The sequence below is a fragment of the Anomaloglossus baeobatrachus genome, chromosome 9 (genome assembly GCF_048569485.1).
Source record: "Anomaloglossus baeobatrachus isolate aAnoBae1 chromosome 9, aAnoBae1.hap1, whole genome shotgun sequence".
NCBI lineage: Eukaryota > Metazoa > Chordata > Amphibia > Anura > Aromobatidae > Anomaloglossus > Anomaloglossus baeobatrachus.
Window position 1 is genome coordinate 62,744,755 of NC_134361.1, and position 25,457 is coordinate 62,770,211.

Genomic DNA, 25,457 nt, shown 5'->3' on the forward strand with positions numbered 1-25,457 from the left:
TGTGTATTAGAACCTTTTTCCACAACACATGGTTCCTTACTTGCATTCATCACTCAATCAGCCAGCAATTTTCATGCAGGACAATGCCCCTATGACACAGCACAATGGGTAAATCAGTTCCCTGAAAGAGAAAACATTGAAACAATGAAATGGCCACAGCCCAGAGTCTTGATCTAAACCGAGTAGAAAACCTCTGGAAAATCCTTGGTGACAAAGTTATGGCCAAGAAACCCACAACAGTCAAAGAACCGTGGAAGAGACTGGAAGAAGAGTGGACCAAAATCACACCAAAGCAGTGTGAGAGACTAGTGATGTCCTGTGGACGCAGATGTGATGAAGTCATTGAAAGCAAAGGCCTGTACACGTCCTACTGATTGGTGACTGTTGTTACCTGCAGTGATAATCTTTCTCTGTGCTACAGTCATTGCTGTTCTCTAATTATGATCATCACGTTTTGGGCAACCTATTATGATAGATTTTATGTTGATAAACTTTGGATCTTTTGTAAAACACTGTTCCAGTGGCATGGTGCACCCCTTACACAAAACCTTCAACTGTTAATCAAAGTAGATTATATTCTTTCTGAAAAAAGCAAGTGATCATACATTGTTCTCTAACATTGATCTCCAGTGTGTAGCTGATAACTTGGGATCCAGTATTGACAATAGGTGATATCACAGTTCCTTCTGCTCCTCATCCCTGTACAATGACCTTTGCATACCCTCATTAGATACTTCAATGTGAAATATACGTAATGCTGCTAATATACATGTGGATTTCCTGAGATATAATATGATAATTGCAAAATTTCTAAAATTTTATCATTGCTTTCCTTTGGATTTACAATACATGGTATTGTTTAGTTTTTCCTTAACAATTAACTATACCGCAATTACCAGCCGGTATATGCTAAAATCTAGAACCATATAATGGTTGCTCTATTTAAGCAAAGCTTGTTGTGTGATAGAAATGAGACATATTCCCATTTCATTATATTTCATTTTAATTTTATGCAAACCACCAATCCGTAATGGCAGAGGTCAGAAGAACCATGATATGTATATACTTACATATTATAATTTACAATTGAGATGAAAGAATCGGGTTTGATGCTGCGCTAAAAACCACAATATCACAAAGTTGTAGAAAAAAAATTTTTTTTCTTTATTTCCAAAGGTCTACGCGTTTCAAAGGCATGTCCGCCTTCTTCATCAGGACAAGGAAAAAATAAAAAGAACAGCCTAACCTTATTATTATTATTTTTTCCTTGTCCTGATGAAGAAGGCGGACATGCCTTTGAAACGCGTAGACCTTTGGAAATAAAGAAAAAAAAATTTTTTATACAACTTTGTGATATTGTGGTTTTTAGCGCAGCATCAAACCCGATTCTTTCATCTCAATTGTTTATTCTCCACGGCTATATCGGGGCTGCAGCTTACCGCTTTCTCTACATTCAATTGTTTCGGCTTTCCCAGGAGTTGTGCCTGTCACAACCATAGCAGGTGAGTACCTGTCCTGTTGTTATTTCTCCATTTATCATCGGATAAGACCCTATGTGCGCTTTTTTCCACAGTTCTCTCTGATATTATCATTTACTCACAGTACAGATATACTCATATCTACATAAATATGCAAAATACACATTCACTGTTTCCGGTTACACAATCTTTTTGACATTCTGTCGGCTTTTCCATATATTAACCATGTATTTTTAATAAAGAAAAAAAAAAGAATGAAAAGAAATTCATTTTACTTTGTTGTGCAAATGTTGACATGCGAAATAAAAATTTGTACGAGACACAAGGGAGATGGTCACAAATAATCTTTATTGCATGTGCTAAAGAGCAATCAAGAAAATGATACCCGCTGAATTAGTTTTATGAACATGTGCATCACCACTGATTGTAATTAAACGATGTCCCACTGCACCAATATAGAATTTAATGAGTTTCTCCTGAGCAGTACATGTGGTATGAGGCAACATGGGAAGCATCTAGACAAAGTTTTGGGAAAATCTGTTTTTCTTTTTTGACGCATAGGGATTTGGTTTGATAAAGAGACGTGAATGCAATCATACGTAGTGGCTCTTTGGACCTCTACACTAATAAATTGGATATAATCATTGCTAAAATCAGTAAAATACACAACGTAGGCACTAGTGTTGAGCGAGTAGTTAACTATTTGTCCTCGCTATGCTGTTAGAGAGTATTGTCCGCTACTCGCATATTCGTTACGAGTTGCGGGCACAATGTAGTCAATGGCAAATACTCGCTAAGTAGCGAGTAACCCGAAATCCGTTCCATTCACTATTCACATGAAAAGTACGGCTTTCGGGTTACTAGCTACTTAGCGAGTATTTCCCATTGACTTACATTGCGCCCGCTACTAATAACGAATATGCGAGTAGCGGACAGTACTCGCTAACAGCAAAGCGAGTACGAATAGCTAACTACTCGCTCAACACTACTAGGCACATGGAAATTCTACGTTCTGTACATTGGGACCATATTGATGCTAATTTTATACCAATATCATTTTAAGCACATTTGAGTACCTGTGTTACAATTGCGAATCCCAACTGTAGATGTAAGTGCCAAAACTAAGACATTGTAGGTCTTAAAGGGTTTGTCCAGGAGTTTAACATTGATGACCTATCTTTACGCTATATCATCAATGTTTTGTCGGTCGGGATGCCACACCCCTGCCAATCAATTATTTTCGGCGCTGGCGGCTGGAACTGCTCAGGTGCAGAGCTGCACAGCTCCATGAATGGAATAGTGACTGCAGCTGGATACTGCACACCCGCCCCCTACTGAATAAAATAGGAGGCAGATATCCAGTGCCTAGCCTCAGCCCTATATTGATGACTTTAACATTGATGGCCTAACCTTAAGATAAATCATCATTGATTATTGGGAATGCGAGAACCAGCACTTTACCGCTCAGCTGTTCCAGTACCAACTGCAGCCGAAGCTACTTGGTTGCAGAGCTGCACAACAAAGCTCCGCAACCGAGTAGTTTCGGCTGCAGTTGGTAATGGAAACAGCTGATCTGTGGAGTGCTGGGTCTTGCATTCCCAATGATCAATGATGCTTTATCTTAAGGTTAGGCCATCAATGTTAAAGTCCCAAGCAAACCGTTTAACGATGCTAATAGATCTGGTAATCAGATTGACAGCTTGGCAATTACCTAAGGTTAGGCCATCAATGTTAAAGTACTAGGCAAACCCTTTAACGATGCTAATAGATTTGGTAATCAAACCATCAGTCTGTCAATTTCTAGCCAATTTCATTTGAAGGCCTGCAGAGGTTTTAATTAATTAATTTTTCTTAAATATGGCAAAAAAATAATTGTGAAATGATACATGGAATAATTTATTGCTTATGTACTCCCCCATAGAAGCAATGCTTAGAAAGGAGAACACCTACATAATAAGGTACTATATAGACGCAACATAGAGAAGCATAAAGTTTGGTGATTTTCTTGCCTGTCTTGATAAAGAGGCATGTTGGAGGCAGATGCTCTGGATTCATTAAGAGGCACACTGCTGCTAGTAAATCAGGTGTAATATGGTAACTGGGGGGAGGAGACTTAGACTGTCCCTCAGACTAGGGGACCTTAAGCTGTCCCTTATTCCAGAGGTACGCCTGATGGTGGTGAGGTCTGGAATGCCAGCGTGAACCTAACTCCTGAAAAGCCCTAGTCTAACACCCCCACACCCCCACCCAGGGGAGGGATGGGACAGGAGAAATATATCCCACAAATAGCAACAAACAAGTGGAAACCAAATGCTCAAACTCACAGCAAGCACACACAGAGGAAATGACAATATGTGCTCAGGGAGTAATAAAGTACAAGGAGGAAATAAACAAACAACAAAATTATTTCCACCATTCACCAAATATTATACAACAAATCACCAAAGCTGGATCAAATGCACAAGACCGGTGTCGCTGGAGCGAGCTAGAGCTATCATCGGCATGGGATCCCAAGTTCCACTATCTTTTAAAGGGTGGTGGTGGCTCTGATAGGTCTTCCATAACCTGTGCTTACCTTAACAATTCAAAGACCAGCAGGAATTAACTTCAGCTAGACCGGACACCAGAAAAAGCAAAACCGGGCAACGACCTGCTTTCACTGAGCAACTTAAATGCACCAAGATATGTGTCAGACTCGGCAGTGTGAACAAGACACTAAGCCAACTGGTGAGTTAAAAGCAGAACACTGCATGACATCAGGAGCGTCTGATAAGTGCTGTGCACCTCCTTGCGCCTCACCAAAAATCTTACTCTAGTTTCTAATTGGAGTAAGATTTACAGTGTAAAGAAAGCCACAGCTCATCATGAATTATATGAGCTGTGGTGCCATGCCCAACCCTTCGCCTCCATCTCTTTTGGCAAAGCTGGGAGAAACTGTTGTGAAAAATGCCAAAAGTCACAACTTTTTTGCGACTTTTCAAAACAATTTATGAAAGAATTTTGGCAAAATTGCTTCAATGAATCTGGGCAAAAGCCATGGAGATTCAATTTGCCTGATTACAGCTTGTGCCATGTGCATGTATGCTTAATCCCTGCCTTGTGCTCCAAGAGAGTATGTTTATCACTAACAAATAAAAAAGGAAAAATATATCAAAATGAGTTGTTTAAAGTTTAAATAATGGGACAGATTTCTATGAGTCACAATCAATCAATACAAGAAATGTAAAAGATACGCTTAGTGAATGTAGAGCTGTACAAATCGATAATTGCTACATCTATGCCAAGCTTTAGCGACTCTTGTAATTCTTCAATTCATGTACATAAAGGTATTTGTGCTATAATTTTTCCTTTTCTTTTTTTAAAAAATAATTTTGTTCCAATCCATTTTCCAAACTGCTTATTCCACATTTTTTTCCCATGGATCAACATGGATCAAGTATCATTATGTACATATGTTTCAACCAATATTAGCGCACAGTGGCCAAGATAGATTAGAATTCCAATATTCCAATATTCTTTTTTTCTTCTTTGTTAATTTTTCATTTATTTTAGGTAAACCTGCCCAGAGCACATATGACTGCACACTAATTCAAGTTTATTCTTTAGTTTGGAGCTACAGGGACTCCATCTATTACTGATTGGTGTATCCATGCTATACATAAGTGCATTCTACCCTAGAACTAATATATTTTTAGTGAGTATATCGCCATTTTCATTCGATATGATGGAATATGCCATTATTTTTCCTTACAAATTACACATAAATATTCAAGATGAGCAAAAATTTTTGGGTGGCTTTGAATTCTGCTCGAATTTTCAAATAATCTACATTTGCCAAAATTCAGATTTTTTGTAATTCACTTCTGCAGCTCAGATTCAGTAAAATGGTGCAATTTTTCAAAACTATAAAAGACCATCAAAATGTAAAAAAACAAAACAAAACAAAAAACCTTATACTAACCCTTTTGGCTCCCATGCTACTCACTGCCACCATCCTAATCGTACCTTCGGATTGGCATCAGCAGTGCTGACACCCCAAGGATCTTGGGTAGATGTAGAAACGTGGCACTCAAGATCAATGGGAATAGTGGTTTTTATTCCGAAAACTTGAAAGACCAGTACAAGCACAGATGTTGTGGTTAAAAGACATTCATCAGTGTGCATGCAGAGAGTCGTCAGAACGTATACTGACATGGCAAGAGGTGTAGCTGGGTATGACTTGGTGTTCACCACTGTCTATGTGGCATTCATACCCAACAATGCCACCCTCTGCACACACACTAATGAAGGTTTTTTGACCGAAACGTCTTTTCTTGTGCTGGTCCTACAAGTTCTTCACAATAAAAAACACTGTTCACATTGATCTTGAGTGCCAAGTTTCTACATCTACTTGAGACAGTTTTAGACCCTACTTGTGCACCACCCCAGAAGTGCTATGTGTATCAACTCATCCCAAGGGTCGTGGTCACTAGGCTGAGGCTTCTGGGCTTGTTAGGCCCGGGAGGGTTCTGCATATGCACTGGCAAAGGTTGCAGCCCATGTGGTCATGGCGTGTGCCATGACCTTTGTGGGTGCATGAGACAAACCCTCCTGGGCCTATCAAACCCAGAAGCCTCTACCTAGTGACCAAAGTCCCAGGGATTTTAGCACTGCTGTTGCCAATCAGAAAATGCAATGAGGACCAGATGGGGGCTGATGAGGAGTAGAGCGTCTAGAGAGGGGAGCAGTGAAGTGAGTATAAGGATTTTTACTAATTTTTTTTACGTTACTGGTATTATGTGCTAGGATCTAGAGAAACCTCAGACCAGGATAATGGACATTAAATTTGCAATTAATAATTGAATTTGTCATGAAAAAATATTCGAACATGTAAATTCAAATTTTTAATGATCCGCTAATCTATAATAAAATGAAAACATCAATATGCCTCCGATTTCAGGCAATAGACATACAAATAGGCATAAACTCCTACAGAAGCTCTACCACTGATCTGTGCATTATAAAAAGATGTGTGCATCAGTCCTTATCCATATAATAATCATTTTATTTTTAAATTAAATGCTCAAATAAAAGTCACCTTTCAAGAAATCTTTGTCCTTGAGCACAGTTTGGTGTGAAAAAACAAACACCTCTTAAGGCCCCTTTACACACTGCAACATCGCAAACGACATTGCTGCAACGTCACCGGTTTTGTGACGTAATAGCGACCTCCCCAGCGACATTGCAGTGTGTGAAACACATCAGCGACCTGGCCCCTGCTGTGAAGTTGTGATCACTACACATCTCTCAGGACCATTCTTTGGTCCTTTGTTTCCCGCTGTGCAGCATGATTGCTAGAAAGTCTCAGTGTGTAAAGGGGACTTTACAGCGACTTCGTTAGCGACTTCCATTTCAAAAAGCTGCTTTACTACGTCCCCAATGACTAGCTAGGTCGTTCTGCAGGTCCGTATCGCTGTTGCGTCGTTTTCCAAGTTTGCCTGTTTGACAGCGCACCAGCAACTCACCAGAGACTTTGTAGCGATCCCGGCCAGGTTGGGATCGCTGATGGGATCGCTAGAAAGTCTCAGTGTCTAAAGGGGCCTTTACTCACCGTCCTCCTGTCCACTGGAGAGCTTCTGCTATTTCTCCCGGTGTTTAGCATTGGCTGCAGCATTGATATCAAGTCTAAGGGCGGCTTTGCACGTTGCAACATCGCACGTGCAATGTCGGTGGGGTCAAATCGAAAGTGACGCACATCCGGCATCACTTTCGACATCGTTGTGTGTAAATTCTAGATGATACGGTAAACGAGCGCAAAAGCGTCGTTATCGTATCATCGTTGCAAGCTCTGACTTTTCCATAATTTTGCTGCAGCGATGGTGCGATGCTGTTCCTCGTTCCTGCGGCAGCACACATCGCTGTGTGTTACGCCGCAGGAGCGAGGAACTTCACCTTACCTGCCGCTGGCGGCTCTACGGAAGGAAGGAGGTGGGTGGGATGTTTACATCCTGCTCATCTCCGCCCCTCCGCCGCTATTGGCCACCTGACGTGTGACGTCGCTATGACGCCGCACGACCTGCCCCCTTAGGAAGGAGGCGGGTCGCCGGCCAGAGCGACGGTCGCAGTGCAGGTGAGTGCATGTGAAGCTACGCTAGCTATCACAAGATATCGTACCTGCGACGGGGACGGGGACTATCGCGTGCGACATCGCAGCATCGGCTTGCGATGTCGCAACGTGCAAAGCCCGCCTAAAGATGAGTGAACCTTTGGATGTTCGGTTTGCTAGCCGCAATCGAATTGAACCGAACCTCCACTGGTCCGAACTTACCCGGTTCAAAAACACTGATTGCCAGTTTGAGTCTCCGCTCACATACAGCCAACCATAAGCAGATCACTTCTGAGGGAGGGTTGGCGGTCTTTTTCAAACTTTTTGTAGTTGTTGCACACCACATGGGATCACGCTTTTTTTACCCCCAGTGGGAGCCGTTCAAATACGGCAAGCAGCTCGCACAGGACTGAGCTCTAAGCGTACCTGAGCACAATGCTGCTTATGAGAGTGAAGTTTACACGTAAAGCATCTGAACTTCTAACCCAAGCTCTGTTTTTTAAAGTTGGTGTTTGGTTCGAAAGCCGAACCTTGGGTTAGCTCATCTTTGATCAAGTAGACAGTGATAACCAATCAGTGAGCTCAGTGGCTTTGCCATGGTAGATAGGACAGCTTGCTCTGAGTTCACTAAGTGGCTGCCATACTGTCGGCATGATATCAGTGCCACAACGAATGCCAGAGATCAGTAAATGGTAGAGACCCACCAATGGACCAGGGGGATGAGGAGAAAGGAGTAGTTTGCCTTTTCATACCAAAACTGCACCTGCGGATGACTATTTGCAGAAAACCCCTGTAAGTTTATATTTGTGAATATGGTAGAATTGGTTACTTTTGGCATTCTCTTAATGCGGCAATGTAGCTAAGGGTGTCTGTTTTTTTCTTTACCTTAAGTCTAAGCTCTAGGTATGGCATCAACAAGCAACTCCACTTTGAACAATAGATTGACATACAGGGTTAAGGCCCAGTTACACATAACGATGTCATTAGCGAGATCGCTGAAACTTCACAGGTTTTGTGACGTAACAGCGACCTCGCTAGCAATCTCGCTAAGCGTGACACATAGCTGCGACTGGCCCCCTGCTGCGATATCGCCGATCGTACCTGAACATCCTGGTTCATTTTTTGATCATTGGTGTCCCGCTGGGCAGCAGGAATTGCTGTGTTTGACACCATAACACCGACGAGCGACCTCGTTGGCACGCCTGGGTGGAAACACTACGCCTCTATCGAGGTTTGAGTCATCAGAAAAGCTGCTGTGTGACAGGGTCCCAACAACCGCTGAGGTCGTTATACAGCTCGCCGCATCGTTGCTGCGTCGTTACTTAGATCTGCCTGTTTGCCAGCTCACTAGTGACCATGTAGCGATGTACCAGCGATCCTGACCAGGTCGTATCGTTGTCCGGATCGATGGAACATCGCTACGTGTAACAGGACCCTTAGAGAAACAAGGTGAATCTTTGTTCTGCGTCAATAATACCTAGGTTTGAGAAAAGTGTAAAGCTATAGTGGCCGAAGAGCTAATACAGTTGTAATTTTTCATACTTAATTTTTGGAAAATAGTAATGTTTTTTGCCCCAAACGTATTTTTGAAACCTTCTCCATATACTTGTATGCTCCAAACAGTCCAATGAAAGGTTATGTAACAGCGCAAATAAAAACAATAAAAGTGAGTTAATAGCAATGTCTCAGTTTAATGTCCAAAATGCAGCGGTTATCTTATAAAAATTGTTTCACTTTAGCAAAAAAAAAAATTATTATACTGCACTTCTGTTTTTCACTTTTGCCCTTAGAGGGCAATTAAGGAAACAAACGATTTGTAGAGATTAACTGACTGTGGGCTTTGCATACTAATATAATAGCATTTGGCTACAACTGGCGCACTTTCTAATTAATGGAGCTTCGCTCTTTCAGTCTGAAATGTCTGCTTTTGGAGGATTAGACCCCTGTGGATTAAAGTTTGCATGAAGCAGCAGTAAGAAAAAAAAAGGCGTGAGCCACATATCCTAAGTGCAGTGCAAGCTGAATGCAGATCCTTATTTACATTGGTGCCCTAGAACTGGATACAGAATTGACATTCACGTTACGGAGAAGGAGCAAAAAAAAAGGGGATGGAAGGCGTCTTGCAGGTTGAATTCGAAGAGATGTATCGGAGCTTGGCCTGCTCCGCCAGCACACTGTAGGTTGCGTCTTCTTGCTCTTGCCTTCTCTCTCCTTCAGCCTCCATCTCTAGCTTGCTTTTTGTCCCATTGTGCACAGCATGTGTATTTCTTGTGATGTGATTGCATATGCAAAATGTGGCGGTGGAGGCAGGGCTTACCGTGCTCTGTGTGAGACGTTCTCTCTCTTTGCCGCTGATTCTTGTTTTTAATGATGTGTTCATTTACACCTGGAAAAAAAAGGAAAAAAGCGTAATAAAGAGCCCATTAAGGCTAGTGTCTTTGGTTTACTGCAGAAGAATACAGTATCTGCATCCAAGATGAACACTAAGAGTAAACAACGTCGTTACAAACGTCTCCTTTCTTCTACATATGGGAACTAAGAAGTGGCAGATGGTTTTATAATAGCAGTAATCTGTAAAGGGAAATGGCATCTTTCATAATTGTTGCAATGCATTAACCCTGTGGCAGATATTTTGAGAAAATAATGGTACATGATAGGTTAACATAAAAATATGGAAGTATGAGGGTTTTAAATGAGTTCATCAGAAACTAATGACCCATTTGCTTTATGTGGGGAAAAAACTACGGTATTAAATATCTTTGTTCTATGCATAACATGCATGTGTGTGTGTGTGTATATATATGTATACATATATGCAAGCTTATATATAAAAGTGTGCATGTGTATATATATATATATATATATATATATATATGCATATATATATACACACACATATATATATATATGCATATATATATACACACACATATATATATATATACTGTTTGTGATTTTATATATATCCATATATATATATATATATATATATATATCTATACACACTGCATACATGTGTAAACTCATATATGTATAAAAGAATGTATGTATACAGAAATGTGTGTGTGTATATATATATATAAATATACATATATATTATTATTAATATTATATTTATATATAAATATATATATATATATATATAAATATATATATATATATAAATATTAGAATATTACTATTATATATAATATTATTCATAATATTATAATACTATTTATATATATATATATATATACTGTTTGTGCTTTTATATATATATGTATATATATATATATATAAATAAAAAAATATTTTCATATTGCACATAATTTATTCCTGCATTGTGCTTCTAGCCACTAGCAATTAATAAATGTGAATGGAAATAATAAAAAAATATATACATATATATATGCATGTATATGTATTTTAATAATTTATTTATATTCTTGTATTGTGCATTGCTAGCAAATAAAAAAATGCCTTTGGAAGTGTATATATACTGCTCAAAAACATAAAGGGAACACAAAAAATGCAAAATCTTTGTTTAAGTGTTCCCTTTATTTTATTAGGGAACACACATATATCTATTTTTTTTTAATTTACATATTATATATATATACACACACACACATATTTATTTATTTTATAATTTATATATTACTGTAGTGGGCAGTACTAGCAAATAAAAAAATGCCTGTGTGACTACATATATACATTATATATATATATATATATATATACATACATATATATATATATATATATATATATATATATATGAATCTTTATGATCTTAAGGTCTTAAGGTAGAGGAATCAACAAAGTGCTAAAGTTAATTATATAGAATGTATTACTGAAATATATATATATATCTATATATATATATATATAGATATATATAGATATATATATCTATCTATATATATATATATATATAGATATATATATATATATATATATATCTATATATATATATTCAGATTTCAGTAATAAATTCTAGGTAATATGCTTTTGCACTTTGTCGATTACTCTGCCTTAGATTATAAATTTTCATAAACAGAGATACTGAAAAATGTATTTTACAGAAAGTTATTTTATCTAAAAAATATTTCAAATGTTTACTTTATTAATAACTTTGATTTTTCATTTAAAAAATATAAGATAAATTGAGCTAAAATATTGTCAATTAAGTTAAAGGAAAATTAAATGTACTGAAATAAATTACTTATTTTATTAGTGGTTTTCTTTTTTTATGGTATCATTAACTAAAATAATAATCTAAATGCTAATAAAAAAAAGCTCTTGAAAAAAACCCTCTAAACTTTATTGTAACAGGATTTCAGCTGTCAGAAATTTTTCTGTAACAAAAAAAAATATTTAGGTTTAATTTAATGTTTTACTTTAAGGAAAAAGTTTCTAATATGTTCTTAAATTGTATCAATATCAGACAATTTTAATCTTAATAATTTTGCAGTATTTCTTGACTGATTTAAGATTAAAAAATATTTAGTTTGGTAAAATTAAATTCCAATTCTAAGACACACTAATGTAATATATAGCCATCTGAATACATAAAAGTTTGCCTAGATCATGTAGTTTTATTTTGTCATGTATGATGTAAGATATATATTTACTATTGTATTGTATATATAATGTGATGCACCAAAATAAATTCAGTCGGTTTCTTCATTTACTTTTTAGTTTTCCTACTTATTTATAAAGTAAAATGTTTTTGTTTTTTTTCTATAACAGCCTTTAAAAAGGCAATTGGAGTAATTTCGTCTGATAATAAATGATGAATAAATGATAGTCTATGTAAGGTAACAGATCAGCCTCTCCTTTTGAGCACCACCCTCCTAATGCCATGACTGTGCAGTCTTTCTGACCGGAGCAGTTTAGTAAGGATGAGTAGACATGACATGTGTAATTCATGCATACGGAATGATAACTGCTAATTATTATACAGTGTCATTATATTCCAGAATATTTCATGATGCACTTCAAAATTTGTAAAAAAAAAAATTAAAAAAATACAATAGAGACGCAATGATAAAAATTGGACGAGAATAATATTACTGAAACAACATGGAAAAATAAAATTAAAAAGGTCGGGTCCTGGTCATGTATGAGCGACATAAAATGAATTATTCTTCCTTTTTGTATAAGATATCCTATTAAATCCAATGTGATTATATTGTCTCCTCTTTTTCTCTTATTATTTTTTTTCACATGTAAATTTACTTCTAAATTATTGTAATTAGCTATTATTATGGTATTTTATGTCGTAAAAGTAAAATAACATAAACATTAAAGATGAGTGAATCTGGCAAAATTTGAATTCTGCTGTTCGCATGGATTTTTTCGGGAAATCGTATATTCAGTGAAGCTATCCTTCGTGATTGAATGTCCCTTACTATGGTCTTTAATATATAATAAAGGCAAGATGTAAAAAAAAAAAAAAAACAGCAAAAGAAAAAAAAAAAACATCCTCACCTTACAGATCACCTCTCTAGCTCCTTTGCTCCTCACCCTCACACATCTGGCCCTCATTACATCTTCTAATCACTGCTGCTAGGACCTCTTCATGCTGGGCTGGGACTTTGGCCTCTGATGAGGCCGGGAACCGTTATGCGGATGCGCATGTAGGGTCATTATGATGAACTACCACTAGGTGTCACCAGATGCAACAGGAAAGTCAAACAAACTGAAGGTCAGGAGCCAGGAGGTCACGTAAACGAACACAAGGATGAAGCAAAGCCGAGGTCAGAGCACAAGCCGGAGGTCAGAAGCCAGGAAGTCACGTAAGGTACACTGTGGGAAGCGGAGACAAGGCCAGGGTACAAGCCGGAGGTCAGAAGCTAGGAACACAGGTAAGGTAGCCTGGACAAAAGCATACCCAAGGTCAGGGTACAAGCCAAAAGTCAGGAGTCAGGGACATGGGAGAAGAGAGGTAACAACAGGTCTGGGGTAGGAGGACAAGATCAAAGCACACACGGGAGCCAGGGCACTTACTGGAGGCTGGAACTACGACTGGCGGCATTCCAGGTGAGGTTTCTCCCTAATGAAGCAGAGCAATCACCCAGAACGAGGCGCCTGGAGGGAGGCCACTCCCATCACCAGTGCAGGAACCAAGGACAGGAACCACCCATCCACCAGCGCAAAATAAAAAACAAAACACCGGCTCTGCTGGAGAGCAGAGCAACATAGATCAGAATCATGACAGTCACGTTGCACATCACAACATTGAAACTTGATGTTTGCTTGCGCAGAAATATCCCTGGCCTTATCAGAGCCGGAAGTGCTGGTGTGACGCCCTGGGCAAGCCAGGGGTCACAGGTCATGACACCACCACACCCTATACCCCGGATAGGTACACCGAAGCTACACCGAAATCCTTGTTGCCTTCCTCCAGGGGCTGATGTCCACACCAGGGGGTGGGCCAGGCGGTGGGCTCCGCCCACCGAGGAGGTCACAGTCCTGGAGGAGGGAAAACACAGGCAGATTAAGTTTGGAGTTAGAGTTAAGCTAGGGAAGTGAAGGAGTAAGGAGGCTAGTTGGACAGTGAAAGTAGTGACAGAGGAAAGTGACAGTTGAAAGCCTGAAGTTGGTCCGGGTGTGTGCCCCGGACCGAGACAGCAAGGTTAGCAGATGGCGGTGACCGTCTGGAGTGGAGGCTGATCGGAGTTGCCGAAAGGACCGGTACACAAGGAGAAGCCAGCACCAGTGGCAGGGGCCTTTCGGATCCCGGCAAGGCTAGAAGTCGCCGTGAATTTGCCAAATCTGTCAGTGAAGGGGACCTCCTGGGTCTCCAAACAACTAAGTCCCGATTGAAGGCAACAGTCCAACCGTATGCGAGAGACACCGCCACCGCCAAGGCACCAGTTTCTCAGGGCCAGCGCCTGCGGGCAAAGAGGGGCTCCTCCGGCCCATATCCAAGTCGGGGAGCGGGTTACCGGTGGGAATCCATCGCTACCAACAGTGAACTTAGGTGCAGGAAAAGTGACAGTCACCGCTAACTACCGGGGAATAGCAACAGCAGCCGTCCGTGGGAACCGCCTTTCCAGCCGTGTGTTTTACCGAGAACTGTGTCATCGTCTCAGGCTGAGTGAGTACCACCGTGCTGTGAGGCACAGCGCTGCCCCCGCGACACTGCACCTCGCCAAGCCCTGCACCGGCCCCGCCATCCCTCATCCTCCACCTCATCACTGGGCCCCGGGACAACTACCTCCTACCCACGGAGGGGAGAAATAACAACAAAGCTGCTCCCTGTCACCGCTCCCGGGATACTCATACAGAGCAGCGGTGGTGTCCACCAAAATCACCACAACCGTGGGTGGCGTCACGGACAACAAACAATCCCAAAAACCAATCTCCTTTCACTCACGGGCGAGGAGCGCCGCTCGAGTCCCCGGGATCCGGCCCATCGCTCGAGCCACCGAGCAGCAGCAGGCCGCAGCGGCAGCGGCGGCCGGACCCGAGCAGTAGGGAGAGCGCGGCGTCCCCTCCTCCGCCTGCGACACTGGCCTAATGTGAATTAGCCCAGTATTTCAGTGCTCATAACAACAGTTAAGGGGGCTTTACACGCAACGACATTGCTAACAAGATGTCGTTGGGGTCACGGAATTCGTGACACACATCGAGCCTCATTAGCGACGTCGTTGCGTGTGACACATACGAGCGACCGCTAACGATCAAAAAATACTCACCTAATCGTTGATCGTTGACACGTCGTTTAAATCCCAAATATCATTGATGGTGCTGGACACAGGTTGTTCGTCGTTCCAGAGGCAGCACACATCGCTACGTGTGACACCCCAGGAACGACGAACAACACCGTACCTGCGTCCTCCGGCAACGAGATGGGAGTGACTTTCCTGCGGCTGCTCTCCGCCCCTCCACTTCAATTGGATGCCTGCAGTGTGACGTCGCTGTGACGCCGCATGAACCGCCCCCTTATAAAAGAGGCAGTTCGCCGGCCACAGCGACGTCATTAGGCAAGTAAGTTCGTGTGACGGGTGCTAGCAATTTTGTGCACCACGGGCAGCGATTTACCCGTGATGCGCGAACGACGGGGGTGGGTGCTTTAAGCCTTAAGCAACCTTAAGGCTACATTTGCACCATGAGCTTTTCATGAGTTTTTCATGTTGCAGAATTTCTGCATCTGTTACGTAAATTAAGCACTTGCACTTTCTTTACATGTGCCTTTATTGCATTTTTGACCCTGCATTGTCCCTTGTTGCTGTGTCATGTTTTAAATAAAGTTGCTTTGTTTCTGATAATGCCTGGTATTTGGCTTTGGAAAAAACGTTATTGATATACTTGTGCAAATTACATGTATTTTTGCAGTGGAAATGCACTTAAAAGGAGGTGCATTTTTTACCTGCGGATTTTCTACATCTAATGCAAGTCTATGGGGAAAATCCGCACATAATACTCAATGCACCCGTCAGAGGGATTGACACATTGTGGATTTAAAACAGGCACCGCAGGTCAGATTATACTGAGGAAAAAAGCACAGTGGCCAGGAGATTTCAGTAAATCCCATCCATGCCGCTGTGACTGTAAGACGCTACATTTTTGACTCAGCAAAAATATGCAGCATCAAAACTCACCAAAAACTCATTGTGGGAACACAACCTAAGAAGATAGGACAAGTACAGAACACATGACTATGAGGATTGGAGGAGCCAAAGAGGTGTTTGGTAAGGTGAGTATAAGTATTATTTAACTTTTCAACCCCTTCATGACCTCGAACGTACCTGTATATCCAATGCTGTATCTGTCCCTTTAATGCTGGCTTGCATGGTGAGCCCCCATTTCCCCCCTTACATGTCAGCTGATCTGATCACCCGACATGTGCAGCTAACAGATGAGTGTGGACTTCTGATCCACCCATGCCTGTTAACTGTCAAACTCTGATTACACAATTTAACACTAGCTGGTGGAGATCTCGTTGTTCCTCGCTGCCTTCGTCAAACCCATGTTGAGATCACGGGATGCTGATGGGTTGTCATGAAAGCCAGGGGTTAGCTGATGACATGATGAAGTTTCTATGAACTCCGGCTGAGCACCGGCATTCACAGATCATCAGCATTTCTGCTGATGAGAGGGATGCTGAAGCACTGCTATGAAAAGCAAAAGTGATCAGACTGTGCAAGTTTCATGTACCCTAAGGGGACCAATAAAATCAATAAAAGTTTTTTTTATCTAAGTTTGTTGCCAAAACCAGGAGTGGGTAAAACATACAGAAGTGGTGCCCATGTTTCTATTATACCTTTCCTCTGATTGTTCCACTCCTGGTTTTGTCTTATAAATACTGAGGTAAAAAGTCACCAAACACTCAACACGTGAACATGGCCTTATAATCTGTGTCCTAAGGTAGCATCTAAGGCCACGTGCACACGTTAAGTATTTGGTGAGATTTTTTACCTCAATATTCATAAGACAAAACGAGGAGTGGAACAATCAAAGAAAAGTATAATAGAAACACGGGCACCACTTCTGTATTTATCACCCACTCCTGGTTTTGTCTTACATATACTGGCTGAGGTAAAACTCACCAAATACTCAACGGGTGCACGTGACCTAAGTGATGCGTCAACGGAGTCGGGGGCTACTCGATTACCAGGCCACAGTTCTTCTCCTGGGTTGCCTTGCTTGGTTCCGTGACCCCGGCGGTGTCAATAAAGACGAGGATGGGGATGTTGGGTGTAGTTGTTCGTGACGCCACCTGTGGTGTGCGGCCAGTTATTAGCCACCGCTGCGGGATGTCTCTCTCTTCTGGGGCGGATGGTAATGCAGCTCGGGTGTTGTTGCTCTCCACAGGTAGAGCTTGGCCCCAGGGAGGATGATAAGAGTGGTAGTCACCTATGGCGCAGGGGCGCGATGTTAAAAGCACCAGCAGTAACGGGATGACACAGAGGGTGCAGTTCAAGTTCTTTTTCTCACGGCACACTGCCGTTGGAACACTGAGCTACGCTGGGATGGGCTTCAGACAATCCCAGATACTTCGGAGGTCGAGGCAGGTGTCTCCTTCTGTGCATCACCTTTCAACGGTTTCCCTCCACCCCCAGCTCCTGGGCCGTGGAATGGGTCATGGATGCTTTGCGCACTCCCCGTGAACCCTGGGATCCCCTTTCATTTTTTAGAACCCGGGTCGAGCCTCCAGCTCCAGACCACTTGCCCCGAACTGTCCGTGTCTCTGCTTATTTCCTCCTGAATGCGACCTGGTGCTTCCTGCGCCCAGAACAGACTGACTTCTGAATGTGATGGCTCCTAACTACCCCTGTTGGTACCCCGCCTCCTGGGTTCCTGAACCAGTGTGCAAGAGGTCCCATGCCTCATGATGGCCACCCTAGAACCTACCCTAGCCCAGTCCCAGTGGAAGAACTCCTGTGTTAAGTGTTGGTTGTGTGTATTGTTGGTGGTTTTCCGGCGATGACCTCCTCCATATCCAAGATGAATACCGCACCTCGGGTGAGGTGCAGTACCCTGTGGCGCCTGAAGCCGCAGGGGCGCCACATAAGCATATACTGATGACATTCTAGTGCTACCCATTTTTCACTGACTGTTTCATAAGAGAATCTTCAGAAACCTATGTCAGGTTTTTTTTTTTTGCATACAAGAAAAATTATTGAAAACACTAATGATAAAAACTGACACGCAGACCAAACACTGATGAAAATGATTTAGTTTTTTTACATATTATGAAATACATGCCTACTGTAGATATATGTATATACAGTATATATATATATATATATATATATATATATATATATATATCGGTTAAAATTATTGTAGACATACAAGCAAAAGTATATTCACACCATTGGCCCCCCAAGGACTACATTTTTCGGCACTAAGTGTGCATTGCAGATGGGTTTGGGACCTGATAGAAGGCACATTTAGTGCCGAAACATGTAGTTCTTGGGAGGCCAATGGTGTGAAGATACGTTTGCTTGTATGTCTACAATAATTATAACTAATGAAAATAAAAATTCACGTTTTATCCTACCAATGAAGTACCTGGAGAACATCGTTTTCTTTTCAATTTTGGCTGAAGCATACTCCCCTCCTTCTCCGTGCTCACTTCTGGACTGGACATTTATCGTGGACTACTTATCTGGTGAGCTGACTTTCTCATAATTTTGTACAATATATATATATATACAGTTAGGTCCAGAAATATTTGGACAGTTACACAAGTTTTGTTATTTTAGCTGTTTACAAAAACATGTTCAGAAATACAATTATATATATAACATGGGCTGAAAGTGCACACTCCCAGCTGCAATATGAGAGTTTTCACATCCAAATCGGAGAAAGGGTTTAGGAATCATAGCTCTGTAATGCATAGCCTCCTCTTTTTCAAGGGACCAAAAGTAATTGGACAAGGGACTCTAAGGGCTGCAATTAACTCTGAAGGCGTCTCCCTCGTTAACCTGTAATCAATGAAGTAGTTAAAAGGTCTGGGGTTGATTACAGGTGTGTGGTTTTGCATTTGGAAGCTGTTGCTGTGACCAGACAACATGCGGTCTAAGGAACTCTCAATTGAGGTGAAGCAGAACATCCTGAGGCTGAAAAAAAAGAAAAAATCCATCAGAGAGATAGCAGACATGCTTGGAGTAGCAAAATCAACAGTCGGGTACATTCTGAGAAAAAAGGAATTGACTGGTGAGCTTGGGAACTTAAAAAGGCCTGGGCGTCCACGGATGACAACAGTGGTGGATGATCGCCACATACTTTCTTTGGTGAAGAAGAACCCGTTCACAACATCAACTAAAGTCCAGAACACTCTCAGTGAAGTAGGTGTATCTGTCTCTAAGTCAACAGTAAAGAGAAGACTCCATGAAAGTAAATACAAAGGGTTCACATCTAGATGCAAACCATTCATCAATTCCAAAAATAGACGGGCCAGAGTTAAATTTGCTGAAAAACACCTCATGAAGCCAGCTCAGTTCTGGAAAAGTATTCTATGGACAGATGAGACAAAGATCAACCTGTACCAGAATGATGGGAAGAAAAAAGTTTGGAGAAGAAAGGGAATGGCACATGATCCAAGGCACACCACATCCTCTGTAAAACATGGTGGAGGCAACGTGATGGCATGGGCATGCATGGCTTTCAATGGCACTGGGTCACTTGTGTTTATTGATGACATAACAGCAGACAAGAGTAGCCGGATGAATTCTGAAGTGTACCGGGATATACTTTCAGCCCAGATTCAGCCAAATGCCGCAAAGTTGATCGGACGGCGCTTCATAGTACAGATGGACAATGACCCCAAGCATACAGCCAAAGCTACCCAGGAGTTCATGAGTGCAAAAAAGTGGAACATTCTGCAATGGCCAAGTCAATCACCAGATCTTAACCCAATTGAGCATGCATTTCACTTACTCAAATCCAGACTTAAGACGGAAAGACCCACAAACAAGCAAGACCTGAAGGCTGCGGCTGTAAAGGCCTGGCAAAGCATTAGGAAGGAGGAAACCCAGCGTTTGGTGATGTCCATGGGTTCCAGACTTAAGGCAGTGATTGCCTCCAAAGGATTCGCAACAAAATATTGAAAATAAAAATATTTTGTTTGGGTTTGGTTTATTTGTCCAATTACTTTTGACCTCCTAAAATGTGGAGTGTTTGTAAAGAAATGTGTACAATTCCTACAATTTCTATCAGATATTTTTGTTCAAACCTTCAAATTAAATGTTACAATCTGCACTTGAATTCTGTTGTAGAGGTTTCATTTCAAATCCAATGTGGTGGCATGCAGAGCCCAACTCGCGAAAATTGTGTCACTGTCCAAATATTTCTGGACCTAACTGTATATATATATATATATATATATACACATATTTTTATATATATATATATATATATATATATATATATATATATATATACAGTGGAACCTTGGTTTACGAGAACAATCCATTCTGGGAGTGTGCTTGTAAACCAAGTTGCTCGTCTAGCAAAGCAAAATTTACCATAGGAAATAATGCAAGCTCAGATAATTCGTTCCACAACTTGTTCAATGTCCCATCCTGGTCCCCTATTGTGCCATTCCACATATGCACAAACATGCACAAACACACACAAACACATATATTATGCTCACTTTACCTTCCGTTCCCTCGCCGGCCTCCTGGTTCTTGTAGTTTGCTGGTACAGGATGTGTATCGGGTAACCATCGCGATGATGGAGGAGCTTCTACTGCCAGAGTGCTGACGTCAAATGCATGAGCCGCTTGCCTCTGATTGGCCAGCGCGCTGCTGCCTTTGAGTAGCGTCTGACAGTGGAAGTTCCTCCATCATTGCGATGGTTACCCGGTACACATCCTGTACTGGCGAACTACAAGAATCGGGAGGTCGGTGAGGGAACGGAAGGTAAAGTGAGCATAATATGTGTGTGTGCGTGTTTGTATATGTTTGTGTGTGTTTGTGTGGACTGCCAGAGCGGGTCAGAGCGCTGTTAAAGTTCGGAAACGGAAGTGTGCACAGTGAGTATTTGCTCGTACAGCAAAGCTTGCTCGTAAACTGAGTTACACATTTACAGCAAGCTTTGCTCATATAGCGAAATGCTCGCAAACCAGGTTACTTGTAAACCGAGGTTCCACTGTATATATATAAAACGCAGAGACGCTAATTGTCATACTTAGAATAACAGCGTCGAAGTCAATCAGTTCTCCACCTCCGCACTGACACTGCAACCATGCTCACATTATGTCATTACCTACTAGCTCTCCTTGCTAGCTCTTGTCTGTGACTTCCATTGAAGGACTAAAATGACAGTGTCAGTGTGACTGCAGAGTCCGTGTGGAGGTGGAAAGCCGCTGATCAATATCAGGTAGCACTCTTGTGCTCTGAGTGCTGTCAATCAAAATATGGCAGTGGTCACCGCACACATTGAGAGGGTGTACCAGTGCACTTAGACCTTGGCCATACCAAGGGTGCAATAAAGCACCCTCAGTTATATATATATATATTTATATGTTTATGTAAATTTAACAACTAAAAGCTAAAATACAGATATGATTTTTTATAGGGCCAAAGTTCCATACCTACTGTACCTGTAGAAGTGCTTTTTTTTTAGCGTTTTAGGGTGACAGGCTCCCTTTAAATTTGCTAAAGGTAGGCTTACTGCAGTTCCTTTGTTCTGCAGCCTCCAGACAATTACATCCTCCTGCTTTTAACATTCCATTCAATTGGTCAATTGTTGAAGAAATCGCACTTGTGATGCAATTCAATTTTATGTCAATCACTGTAACACCTACTACTGAAATGTAACATGCAAAACAAAATGTCCAGGACTCTAACCTTTGCATGTGCACATGAATGGAAAATCACCTCTGCACTTACATGTCCATCTGCTGAATCATGGTCCCCGATAATACAGATGATGCATTCCCGTAAAATACAAAGTCATCTGTAGCAATCTTAGCCTAGTTAAAAAAAGACAAAACTAATGAATTTAGACTACTTTTAAATATACTGAATTATCCCTCCATAATAAATGTAAAGGAAACTTTTTTCCAATTAACCCTTCACCCTTGGGCAAGTTTTAATTTTCTTTTACCTCCCCTTCTTTTAAGAGCCATATTTTTTTGTATATTTCCATCCATATAGGGCTTGTTTTTTGTGAGATGAGTTGTACTTTTGAATGACACCATTTATTCTAAGACATATTGTACTGGAAAACGGGAAAAAAAAATAAAATGCAGTGAAATTGCAAAAAAAAGTACAATTCCACAATTGTTTTTGGGGTTATTATTTACCATGTTCACTAGATGGAAAAACTAACCTGGTATCATGATTCTATAGATCAGTATGAGTTTGTAGATACCAAACATGTATAGTTTTACTTTTTTCTAAGTGGTAACAAAAAAATTAAGACATTTGTCATACAAAGAATTGCAATTTTGTTGCCATTTTCTGAGACCCTTAGCGTTCTCATGTGTCGCCAGAGGTAAAGGGGATACCCAGAACCGGGCCAAGGGGTTGCTTCTGGAAAGGGGATCACGGTGTCGTGACCCGGTCCGTGCTCCCTGGTTCCACAATAAAAAGGGGGGTTATGTTCGTGACGCCACCCGTGGAATGTGATCAGAGATGACCACCGCTGCTGCAGAACCTCCGGGGTGATGGAAGGCAGCTTGAGATGGGACGGCTCCCCACGGGTAGAGCCTTTTCCCCGGGGCAGTGTTAGTCTATGGGGGGAGTGCAGGACACGAGCACAATAAACAGGCAGACTCACGGTTTTGCAGTTTCTTTGTCTTTTACTGATGATGGTATTCAGCAGAGTACTGTCCACGGAGTCTGTGAGGGGTTCGGGGTTTCTCCCACCCAGCCGGGTCGTTTTGGCTTCCTTGCCTGCACTGTGTGTCTGTGGCCCTGCTGCTGTGTGAACTATGCAGCTGGCTCTGCTCTGCTCTGCTCCTAGGTACCGACCTGACAGGCAACTCGAGTCCTTACTAGTATGTTCCTGAACTCTCCTATGTTGCTTGTGTCTGTGGTACAGGTGAAAGATCTGGAATCTTCACTTCTCTGGTGGTAACTGTGCAGTATGTAACCTGCAGTCTCGGATCCAGCATCCGTTCTGTGTGCTCCACTGGGATGAGCTCAGCAATGCTCTGCCTCCCAGGAATGTTCCTCTGTGTACGCTTTCTCCTTTCCTCAGACCCTCAGCTAGGCCTGGAATTGGTCAGTGGATCCTGAGGTGAGCTAAAGCCAGCTTCCAACCTGCAGAGATCCTGTCTCCTCAGTGCTCTGCACTGAACTTCCAAACTGAAACTACTGACCATTTCCCCTCCCCACCAGAATATACAGGGAAGCATCTTGGTCTCCCCCTTCTGGCCAGGAGGTCTTGGTGTTGTGTGTGGGGAGTTAACCCTTTGTGTTGTTACTGTGGCAACCCTGGGGTGCCACACTCATATTTCGGTATCTAGGGCTGAGATGATTCATTTTTTGCGTCTTGAATTGATATATTTAATGATAACATTTTTGAGTAGATGCAATGTTTTAATCGCCTGTTATTGCATTTTAATATAATGTTGCGGCAACCAAACAAAGGTCATTCTGGCGTTTTGATTTTTTTATTGCTACGCCCTTTGCCGATCAAATTAATTGATTTTACGTTTTGATAGAATGGATGTTTTTGAATGCGGCGATACCAAATACAGTGGAACCTTCCTTAACGAGAACAATCCGTTCTGGGACTGGGCTTGTTAACCAAGTTACTCGTTCAGCAAAGCAAGATTTCCCATAGGAAATCATTGCAATGCAGATGATTCGTTCCACAATGTGTTAAATGTCCCATCCTGGTCCCCTATTCTGTCATTCCACACATGCACAAACACACACACACACACAAACTCACACAAACACACACAAACTCACACAAACACGCACATATTATGCTCACCTTACCTTCCGTTGCATTGCCGGTCTCCTGGGATTTGCTGTTCTCTGGTACGGGGCCGGGCTGTGTATCAGGTTACCATAACGACGAGGGAGGAACTTCCGCGGCCAGAGCGCTGACGTCAAAGGCAGAGCCGCTTGCCTCTGATTGGCCAGCGCGCTGCCTTTAAGTAGCGTCTGACAGGAAGGTCCTGCTTCGTCGCTATGGATGCCGATGCACAGTCTGGAGTGGAGCGGCGAACTACAGGACCCAGGAGGTCGGCGATGAAACAGAAGGTACACTATATTATATTATATGCTCACCTTACCTTCCGTTCCATCGCGGGTCTCCTGGGTCATGTAGTTCACCGCAATGACGTTGCGATGTACCCGGGAACTACATGAGGCTGGCGGTGGAACGGAAGGTAAGGTGAGCATAATACTGTATGTGCGTGCGTGTGTGTGTATGTGTGTGTGTGCGTGTGTGTTTGTGTGTGTTTGTGTGGACTGCAACTGCGGGTCAGAGCGCGGTGGATGTACGGAACCGGAAGTGTGTGCAGTGAGAATTTTGCTCGTACAGCAAAGCTTTGTCATAAACCGGGTTACAAATTTACAGAAAGCTTTGCTTGATAAGTGAAATTCTCGTTAAGTGGGTTACTCGTTAAGCGAGGTTCTACTGTATGTGTATTTTTTTATTGTTTTGTTTTAAATGGGGCAAAAGAAAGGTGATTTCAACGTTAAGTTTTTTGTTTTTTCCATATTTTTAAAAACTTTTACTTTATGTTTTTGCTGATATTAGTCCCAATAGGGGACTTGAAGCCTACTCTATCCGATTGCTTCTGCTTTTCACAGCGATGCTTCAGCATCCCACTGAACAGTTGATCTTCTGTGAATGCCAGTGCTCAGCCGTCATTCTCAGGAACTTCATCATAACAGTGACAGGGGTCATCAGCTGACCTCTGGCTGTAATGACAACTCATCAACACCCTGTGATCACATCATGGGGCTGCCGACGGTGGCGGAGAATGGTGTGATCCCCCCTGGAGCGCGTTAGATCAAGCTGTCAAACTCTGACAGCACGATCTAACTAGTTAACAAGAGTGGGTGGATCTTTTATCCACTTGCGCTTGTTAGCTGCACATGTAGGCTGATCATATCAGCCGGCATATCTGGGGCATAATGCAAGATGGCTGCATTAAAGGGATATACTGACCTATGACATATAGGTATGTTATTGGTCATGAAGGGGTTAACCCCCTTTACGACCTATGACATACTGGTATGTCTTAGGTTGTGTTCCTCCATTTGATACAGGCTCACACTTTGAGCCCGCATATTTCATTGCACATGTTGGCTGATCTGAACAGCTAACATGTGCTTCTAATAGGCGCTGGTGGGGGGCACGCCATTTCCAACTCCCATCTGCAGATCTATGACGTGATCTCGTGGCGCGCTGATGGGTTGTCATGACAGCCAGGGGTCAGCTGATGACCCCTGTGTCTGTCATAATGAACTTCCTGT

The 25,457-nt window shown here is 41.9% G+C and overlaps 1 long non-coding RNA gene across 1 annotated transcript in view; it reads right to left on the reverse strand.

Moving 5' to 3' along the window:
- Positions 1-9,234: 9,234 nt before the first annotated feature.
- The window catches only part of LOC142250481 (uncharacterized), a 227,296-nt gene continuing 211,073 nt past the window's right edge, over positions 9,235-25,457 (reverse strand). The window contains exon 2 of the long non-coding RNA XR_012725193.1: positions 9,235-9,949. This is a non-coding gene — a long non-coding RNA (uncharacterized LOC142250481). The remainder of the gene's footprint in view (positions 9,950-25,457) is intronic.